The 10323-nt window shown below is 37.9% G+C and overlaps 1 pseudogene; it reads left to right on the plus strand.

The window, feature by feature from the left end:
• The first annotated feature begins 522 nt into the window (after positions 1–522).
• Positions 523–10323, plus strand: LOC129376521 (general transcription factor II-I repeat domain-containing protein 2B-like; annotated as a pseudogene).

The raw sequence follows: 10323 nt of genomic DNA on the forward strand, positions 1-10323 counted from the left end.
GTCTGTTTGTTCTTCTATTTAGATCACATGTGTCAAACTCACAGCCCGCGGGCCAGACGTGGCCCGCCATGTCATTTTATGTGGCCCGCGAGAGCTTAAAAGTTTTGAGTATCTAAAAATAAATACCAAAAAATAAATTAAGAGCGTGCTTTGACCAAAAACTAAATTTCCCACAATGTCTTTCTACCTCGGTAGGCAGTGTTCCCACATCCATGCCAACAAGTGGAATTGAGATATAAATAATGATCCCAAAATGTGCATGAAAGAGAAAAGTTGATGCAGACGGAAGACTGTTTCAAGAAAGATGGGAAGGCGAATACTTGTTTGTGCTTCAAGGAGAAAGAGCAGTATGTGTTTTGTGTCGGTTGTCAAAGAGTACAATCTGCGTCGACATTTTGACACCAAACACGGAGCTAAGTAGGCTAAAGCTAAAGCTAGCCTTCAAGAAAAGCAACAAATTGCCCAAGAATTAAAAGGCAAACTGCGGTCGCAGCAGTTTGTTCATGAAATCCACAGCCAAAAATGAGGCCACTAGCAGTGACAGCTAGCTTCATTGTGGCTGAAGAAATCGCCCACGCTTCCAAGTCTTTTTCAGAGGGAGCGTTTTTGAAGCCGTGCATGCTGAAGGCCTGAGCAGGTGTGTCCCGACCAGTTACAGACTTTTAAAAATGTCAGTTTATCAAGAAACCATCGCGAACCGAGTGAAGGAACTAGCAGAACATCCTACAACACAGCTGACCGAGGAGACGCGCAGCGACACAGCTTTTTCATTAGCTGTTGATGAAAGCACAGATAACAGACACAGCGCAGTTATCAATTTTTATTAGAGGCATAAAGTCGGACCTCTCTATCACTGAGGAGCTGTTGGCTGCAATGCATGGGACCACGATGGGACAGGACATTTTTGATGCGGTGGAGAAGTCCGTAAGTAAAAATGCATTGCAGTGGGAAAACTTGGTGGGATTAACTACAGACGGTGCACCGGCAATGTGTGGAGGAAAAGTGGGCTTGGTTGGACTAATGAAGAGGAAAATGCAAGAAATGAACTGTCACACGCCTCTGATAACGTATCATTGCATTATTCATCAAGAAGCTTTGTGTGGGAAGGTGCTGGGGATGGAGGACATTGTGACCACAGTCATGAAAACATTCATTCGGGCCTGAATCACCGGCAGTTCCAGCAGTTTTTGCTGGAGATGGGCTCGGAACACGGGGATGTGCCGAACCATACAGAAGTACGGTGGCTGAGTAGGAACAAAGTCCTCAAGCGATTTCTTGAGCTCAGGGAAGACATTGCTCTTTTTATGCAGAGTAAAGGAAAACTCATGTCTGAACTATCAGATCCAAAGTGGCAGTGTGACTTTGCTGTGTTGTGTGACATAACCGACCATCTCGCCCAGCTGAATCAGAAGCTGCAGGGACGCAAACAAGTCATCACGCGGCTTTCCAGCGTAAACTGGACTTATGGATGCGGCAAGTGAAACAGGACAATCTTGTCCACTTTCCTGTTTGTCAGAGCATGTCAGCCTCGTTTCCCGAGACTTTTTCATGTGCTCAGTTAGCTACCAAAGTGAGCTGGTTAGAGACTGAGTTTCAACAGTCTTTAACTTCAACAGTCTGGCTTTGACATCTTTTGCCAATCCTTTCACCACTGATGTCTGCACTGCACCCCAACACCTTCAGATGGAGCTAAATGAGCTTCAAAGCGACAGTGGCCTGAGAGCAAAGTTCCAGGATGCTGCAATCCAGAACTTTTACCGTCTGATGCCTTCTGGTTTGATGCCACAGCTTCGACTTCAAGCTGCCCGTGTTCTGTCCATGTTTGGAAGCACCTATCTGTGCAAACAGTTTTTTTCCATAATGAATCTGAACAAAAACAAGCACAGATCACGCCTCATAGATGACAACCTCCATGCTGTTCTACGCATTGCCTCAGCACAGGACCTGAAGCCAGACATTAACACACTGGCAACGGAAAACGGTGTCAGACATCTGGTCAGAAAAACACAGGTTAGCATTTTTTTGAAAACTAAATATAATAAAATGTAATTCAACCAAGAAGAAGAACAGTTAAACTGTGTGCAATTTAATGATTGTGCTTCCATTTTGTTTTGTGTTGATCATTTTCAGAACATGATCAATCGATAGTAGAGAGAGAATCCACTTGGTGTGTTCAAGGACAGGCAGCATCTCCTCATCAAAGACTAAACAAAAAACTTGAGTAATATAGCTGTGAACTGAGTCAACCTTTATTTTGGTATTTTTAGTTGATTCCATATTATTTATGTATAGCTGCTGTTGTAATTATTTAATGTTTGCAGGTCTTATGTGTGTATGCAGGCAAATTGTTGTCATCAAACCATCAGTTGGATGCAAGGCTGTGTGGAGCCTTTTTTTGTAAAATGCTACATGTGTCATACATGTTCTTTGCAGCTCAGTTTTAGGATGTCTTCAAAGCTATTTGACTATTTGTTATTTTCTTTATTCACTTGGACAGTTTGATCCTTCATTGATGGAGTTATGTGGGTTTTTATAAGCTGACAAAATTTAAAAGGATTTATGTTCGAGCAACAAGCAAACATGTTTTCTATGCAACTGTAATTGTCACTTGAATAAGTTATAATAAATAATGAGTTATTTAACATTAAGGAGTAGTTACATTTATTTTACATTACATTCGATTACATTTAGTTACATTTATAAGTTACATCTGGCCCTTTAAAGACAGCCATTACGCTGATGTGGCCCTCAGTGAAAATGAGTTTGACACCCCTGGTGTAGAGAATGTGAGTTTCACATCATTTTGTGTGATCAGATTCTTGTTTAAATGTGATTTGCAGAAATACCTCCTGTTTCGACAAAAAATAAAAAGATACAACAGAAGATGAATATATATTGTCAAACAGTGAAACAGTGATTACTCTCAACCACTTCTCAAAAATAATGGGTTATATGGTATAAATCATTTGGAATATATATTTTTGTAGTCTCATGTTTCTGAAATGGAAAATTATCTATACTTTTTTTTTACCCTGATGTATTGAAAGGAAGAGGGGGGGCTTCATGTCTGACCTGAGACCATCATGACAGCAGAGTTCACATCATGAAGAGGAACAATGGAGGGAACATTTCAGCTGTGGCTGCTCAGTAAGTACAGAGTCACTTCACTTGAGTTCAAGTGTTTTAAGAAATCATACACATTTACTGTAAGACAGCAGAAACGTGTAGAAGTTAGTGAATGTTGAGTACTTTGTGGTGAACTTCTTCTCATCTATTAGTTCTGGCTTTATGTGACAGATAAACCATCCACAGTGATCTGTAAACCAGGTAGAAGTTACTGTGCATGTCTTGTTGTGAGGCTGAGAGGCGACTCAGACAATGTTGAATAAAGTACTGAAATCTCAGAGTCCAGTAAAACTATAGGTTTCTCTCCAAAATATGACTTTGGTAAAAGTAAAAGTCACTGATTGAAATGTTACTGGAGTTAAAGTATTAAAGTATCTGAAATGTCTTGTACATAAGTATAGAAATTACTGTAAAAATGGATGAACTCAAGTAATGTAATGAAAAGTAAAAGTAAAACAAGGTAAATGCAGTTTGAATGACATTTTTTATATTTTGGTAAACTTGTTAAATACACTTAAAATAATGAACACAACCAAGTGCAGGCAAAATAAAACCTGCTAATAGATAAACCTGCAGCATCATTTAGTTAAGAACATTAGGGGCTTTACCTAAACCACAAGGTTAACTTAACCTGCTTTAGGTTAACTTAACCTGTTTTAGATTAACTTAACCTGCTTTAGGTTAACTTAACCTGCTTTAGGTTAATTTAACCTGCTTTAGGTTAACTTAACCTGCTTTAGCTTAACTTAACTCACTTTAGGTTAATTTAACCTGCTTTAGGTTAACTTAACCTGCTTTAGGTTAATTTAACCTGCTTTAGGTTAACTTAACCTGCTTTAGATTAACGTAACTCATTAGGTTAACGTAACTCATTTTAGGTTAACTTAACCTGCTTTAGGTTAACTTAACCTGCTTTAGGTTAACTTAACCTGCTTTAGCTTAACTTAACTCACTTTAGGTTAATTTAACCTGCTTTAGGTTAACTTAACCTGCTTTAGGTTAATTTAACCTGCTTTAGGTTAACTTAACCTGCTTTAGATTAACTTAACTCATTTTAGGTTAACTTAACCTGCCTTAGGTTAATTTAACCTGCTTTAGGTTAACTTAACCTGCTTTAGGTTAATTTAACCCGCTTTAGGTTAACTTAACCTGCTTTAGGTTAATTTAACCTGCTTTAGGTTAACTTAACCTGCTTTAGCTTAACTTAACTCACTTTAGGTTAATTTAACCTGCTTTAGGTTAACTTAACCTGCTTTAGGTTAATTTAACCTGCTTTAGGTTAACTTAACCTGCTTTAGATTAACTTAACTCACTTTAGGTTAACTTAACTTGCTTTAGGTTAACTTAACCTGCTTTAGGTTAACTTGACCTGCTTTAGATTAACTTAACCTGCTTTAGGTTAACTGAACCTGCTTAAGATTAACTTAACCTGCTTTAGGTTAACTTAACCTGCTTTAGGTTAACTTGACCTGCTTTAGATTAACTTAACCTGCTTCAGGTTAACTTAACTCACTTTAGGTTAACTTAACCTGCTTTAGATTAACTTAACTTCCTTTAGGGTAACTTAACCTGCTTTAGGTAAAATTAACCTGCTTTAGATTAACTTAACCTGCTTTAAGTTAATGACCTGCTTTAGGTTAACTTGACCTGCTTTAGGTTAACTTAACATGCTTTAGGGTAACTAAACCTGCTTTAGGTTAACTTAACCTGCTTTAGATTAACTTAACCTGCTTTAGGTTAACTTAACTCACTTTAGGTTAATTTAACCTGCTTTAGGTTAACTTAACCTGCTTTAGGTTAACTTGACCTGCTTTAGATTAACTTAACCTGCTTTAGGTTAATTTAACCTGCTTTAGATTAACTTGACCTGCTTTAGGGTAACTTAACCTGGTTTAGGTAAACTTAACCTGCTTTAGATTAACTTAACCTGCTTTAGGTTAACTTGACCTGCTTTAGGTTAACTTAACCTGCTTTAGGTTAACTTGACCTGCTTTAGGTTAACTTAACCTGCTTTAGGTTAACTTGACCTGCTTTAGGTTAACTTAACCTGCTTTAGATTAACTTGACCTGCTTTAGGTTAACTTAACTCATTTTAGGTTAATTTAACCTGCTTTAGGTTAACTTGACCTGCTTTAGATTAACTTGACCTGCTTTAGGTTAACTTAACCTGCTTTAGGTTAACTTAACTCACTTTAGGTTAATTTAACCTGCTTTAGGTTAACTTGACCTGCTTTAGGTTAACTTAACCTGCTTTAGATTAACTTGACCTGCTTTAGGTTAACTTAACCTGCTTTAGATTAACTTGACCTGCTTTAGGTTAACAGTTAACCTAAAGCAGGTTAAGTTAACCGTTAACTTAACCTGATTTAGGTTAACTTGACCTGCTTAAGGTTAACTTGACCTGCTTTAGGTTAACTTGACCTGCTTTAGATTCACTTGACCTGCTTTAGATTCACTTGACCTGCTTAAGGTTAACTTAACTCACTTTAGGTTAACTTAACCTGCTTTAGATTCACTTGACCTGCTTTAGATTCACTTGACCTGCTTTAGGTTAACTTGACCTGCTTTAGATTCACTTGACCTGCTTTAGATTAACTTGACCTACTTTAGGTTAACTTAACCTGCTTTAGATTAACTTGACCTGCTTTAGGTGAACTTGACCTGCTTTAGATTAACTTGACCTTCTTTAGGTTAACTTAACCTGCTTTAGGTTAACTTAACCTGCTTTAGGTTAACTCAACCTGCTTTAGGTTAACTTAACCTGCTTTAGGTGAACTTGACCTGCTTTAGATTAACTTGACCTGCTTTAGGTTAACTTAACCTGCTTTAAGTTAACTTAACCTGCTTTAGGTTAAATTAACCTGCTTTAGATTAACTTAACCTGCTTTAGGTTAACTTAACTCACTTTAGGTTAATTTAACCTGCTTTAGGTTAACTTAACTCACTTTAGGTTAATTGAACTTGCTTTAGATTAACTTAACCTGCTTTAGGTTAAATTAACCTGCTTTAGATTAACTTGACCTGCTTTAGGTTAATTTAACTTGCTTTAGATTAACTTAACCTGCTTTAGGTTAAATTAACCTGCTTTAGATTAACTTAACCTGCTTTAGCTTAACTTAACTCTCTTTAGGTTAATTTAACCTGCTTTAGGTTAACTTAACTCACTTTAGGTTAATTGAACTTGCTTTAGATTAACTTGACCTGCTTTAGGTTAACTTAACCTGCTTTAGGTTAATTTAACTTGCTTTAGATTAACTTAACCTGCTTTAGGTTAATTTAACTTGCTTTAGATTAACTTAACCTGCTTTAGATTAACTTAACCTGCTTTAGGTTAACTTAACCTGCTTTAGGTTAACTTAACCTGCTTTAGCTTAACTTAACTCACTTTAGGTTAATTTAACCTGCTTTAGGTTAACTTAACCTGCTTTAGGTTAATTTAACCTGCTTTAGGTTAACTTAACCTGCTTTAGATTAACTTAACTCATTTTAGGTTAACTTAACCTGCCTTAGGTTAATTTAACCTGCTTTAGGTTAACTTAACCTGCTTTAGGTTAATTTAACCCGCTTTAGGTTAACTTAACCTGCTTTAGGTTAATTAACCTGCTTTAGGTTAACTTAACCTGCTTTAGATTAACTTAACTCACTTTAGGTTAACTTAACTTGCTTTAGGTTAACTTAACCTGCTTTAGGTTAACTTGACCTGCTTTAGATTAACTTAACCTGCTTTAGGTTAACTGAACCTGCTTAAGATTAACTTAACCTGCTTTAGGTTAACTTAACCTGCTTTAGGTTAACTTGACCTGCTTTATATTAACTTAACCTGCTTCAGGTTAACTTAACTCACTTTAGGTTAACTTAACCTGCTTTAGATTAACTTAACTTCCTTTAGGGTAACTTAACCTGCTTTAGGTAAAATTAACCTGCTTTAGATTAACTTAACCTGCTTTAAGTTAACTTGACCTGCTTTAGGTTAACTTGACCTGCTTTAGGTTAACTTAACATGCTTTAGGGTAACTAAACCTGCTTTAGGTTAACTTAACCTGCTTTAGATTAACTTAACCTGCTTTAGGTTAACTTAACTCACTTTAGGTTAATTTAACCTGCTTTAGGTTAACTTAACCTGCTTTAGGTTAACTTGACCTGCTTTAGATTAACTTAACCTGCTTTAGGTTAATTTAACCTGCTTTAGATTAACTTGACCTGCTTTAGGGTAACTTAACCTGGTTTAGGTAAACTTAACCTGCTTTAGGGTAACTTGACCTGCTTTAGGTTAACTTAACCTGCTTTAGGGTAACTTGACCTGCTTTAGGTTACTTAACCTGCTTTAGGTTAACTTGACCTGCTTTAGGTTAACTTAACCTGCTTTAGATTAACTTGACCTGCTTTAGGTTAACTTAACTCATTTTAGGTTAATTTAACCTGCTTTAGGTTAACTTGACCTGCTTTAGATTAACTTGACCTGCTTTAGGTTAACTTAACCTGCTTTAGGTTAACTTAACTCACTTTAGGTTAATTTAACCTGCTTTAGGTTAACTTGACCTGCTTTAGGTTAACTTAACCTGCTTTAGATTAACTTGACCTGCTTTAGGTTAACTTAACCTGCTTTAGATTAACTTGACCTGCTTTAGGTTAACAGTTAACCTAAAGCAGGTTAAGTTAACCGTTAACTTAACCTGATTTAGGTTAACTTGACCTGCTTAAGGTTAACTTGACCTGCTTTAGGTTAACTTGACCTGCTTTAGATTCACTTGACCTGCTTTAGATTCACTTGACCTGCTTAAGGTTAACTTAACTCACTTTAGGTTAACTTAACCTGCTTTAGATTCACTTGACCTGCTTTAGATTCACTTGACCTGCTTTAGGTTAACTTGACCTGCTTTAGATTCACTTGACCTGCTTTAGATTAACTTGACCTACTTTAGGTTAACTTAACCTGCTTTAGATTAACTTGACCTGCTTTAGGTGAACTTGACCTGCTTTAGATTAACTTGACCTTCTTTAGGTTAACTTAACCTGCTTTAGGTTAACTTAACCTGCTTTAGGTTAACTCAACCTGCTTTAGGTTAACTTAACCTGCTTTAGGTGAACTTGACCTGCTTTAGATTAACTTGACCTGCTTTAGGTTAACTTAACCTGCTTTAAGTTAACTTAACCTGCTTTAGGTTAAATTAACCTGCTTTAGATTAACTTAACCTGCTTTAGGTTAACTTAACTCACTTTAGGTTAATTTAACCTGCTTTAGGTTAACTTAACTCACTTTAGGTTAATTGAACTTGCTTTAGATTAACTTAACCTGCTTTAGGTTAAATTAACCTGCTTTAGATTAACTTGACCTGCTTTAGGTTAATTTAACTTGCTTTAGATTAACTTAACCTGCTTTAGGTTAAATTAACCTGCTTTAGATTAACTTAACCTGCTTTAGCTTAACTTAACTCTCTTTAGGTTAATTTAACCTGCTTTAGGTTAACTTAACTCACTTTAGGTTAATTGAACTTGCTTTAGATTAACTTGACCTGCTTTAGGTTAACTTAACCTGCTTTAGGTTAATTTAACTTGCTTTAGATTACTTAACCTGCTTTAGGTTAATTTAACTTGCTTTAGATTAACTTAACCTGCTTTAGGTTAACATAACCTGCTTTAGGTTAACTTAACCTGCTTTAGATTAACTTAACCTGCTTTAGGTTAACTTAACCTGCTTTCCAACTGAACCAGATTCTTAGTAAATCCTCCAGGACAGAAAATACAAAGTTTCTATAAGCCTCCAGTTTTCCCTTTCAGTAAGGTCAGTGCTGAAAATAAGAAAATAAATAGTCAGTACAGAAAATGTGACTAACATGAAGAGAAAAACCCGTTAGGATTCCTCTACTTCACACACTATAGGTGCAACAACTGGTCATTATGCAAAAGAAAAAGAATTGGGAGGGAAATGCAGCTTATTGACATCTGAAGAGGAGAGATTTTAGTTAACTTGGTGTTTAATGGGAGAAGGAAACAGACCTCAGTGAAGCTGAACCCCACCTACTCAAATAATCCAACAAATACTCTGATTGGTTTGTGCTCCGTTTGTGCCGTTAAATGTTCGTTTGTGACTTCCGGCCGGAACACCGTAAAGATGGCTGCTCATTAGAGAGTCTCCCCAGACAACCGGAGAAATTATAGATTTACTCCCATTCATCTGAGTAATATTACCTTGCGAAAGCCAATTAGAGGGGTAAGACAACAACAAAGCCCAAACGACAATATAATTAGAAGAGAGAGGACGAAAAACTTCACGAACAGGTATAGCTAACGAATGATAGCCTGAAGCTAATAAGACGGAATGGCTAGCCTGGAAATTTTACTAGAAGAGCTGAGAGGGTTCCGCCAGGAAACCAAGGAACAACTCTCGACTATTAAGGAGGAAATACAAAAGCGAACGCAAGGATAAGTGAAGTAGAGGAGCGGTTGGAGAAGACGGAGGAGCGAACCCAAAACACGGAGGAAGTGGTAGCCGAGTTGCTAAAGCTACACAAGAATCTGGAAGATAAGCTGGTAGACCGAGAGAGCCGCTCCAGGAGGGAGAACGTCAGGATCTATGGTGTTCCAGAGGGGTCTGAAAAAGACTGTGAGTCCGTGGCTGCTTTTGTGGAAACTTTACTTAAAGAGGGGCTCGGTCTGGAAGACAGCGGGCCAGACATGCAGATTGAACGGGCCCATCGGGCGCTGGGCCCGCAGCCGCCAGAGGGCGCGCCGCCACGGTCCATCGTTGTGAAATTTCTGAGTTTCAAATATAAAGAGCTGTTGCTACGGAAGGCTTGGCAGCGAAAAGGATTTGTGTGGCGTGAGAAACAAATAAATCTGGATCATGATTACCCACCAGCCTTCCTCAGAAAGCGCAGAGAGTACGCTGAGGTTCGGAGGGTCCTGAAAGAGAACGGGGTTCCGTTTCAGACGCTCTTCCCGGCGAGGCTTCGAGTGAAACATAAAGAAGGAACCAGAACCTACGACACCATAGAGGAAACCACCGAGGACCTGGCTAAAAAGGGCTACAAAGTTAAAGTCATCAGGTCTCCAGCTTCTCTGAAGGAGCAGATCGAGCGGCTGTCCTGGAGCAGAACGGATGGGAGAAAACAGAAAGGCTCCTCCGGTTCTGCAAGAGGAGAAAACTACAAAGAGAGGCTCCGGGCCTTCAGAAGAACATCTCGACCTGAGAACTGA

This window comes from Poeciliopsis prolifica, unplaced genomic scaffold (genome assembly GCF_027474105.1).
Source record: "Poeciliopsis prolifica strain line A6 unplaced genomic scaffold, Auburn_PproV2 SCAFFOLD044, whole genome shotgun sequence".
Lineage (NCBI taxonomy): Eukaryota > Metazoa > Chordata > Actinopteri > Cyprinodontiformes > Poeciliidae > Poeciliopsis > Poeciliopsis prolifica.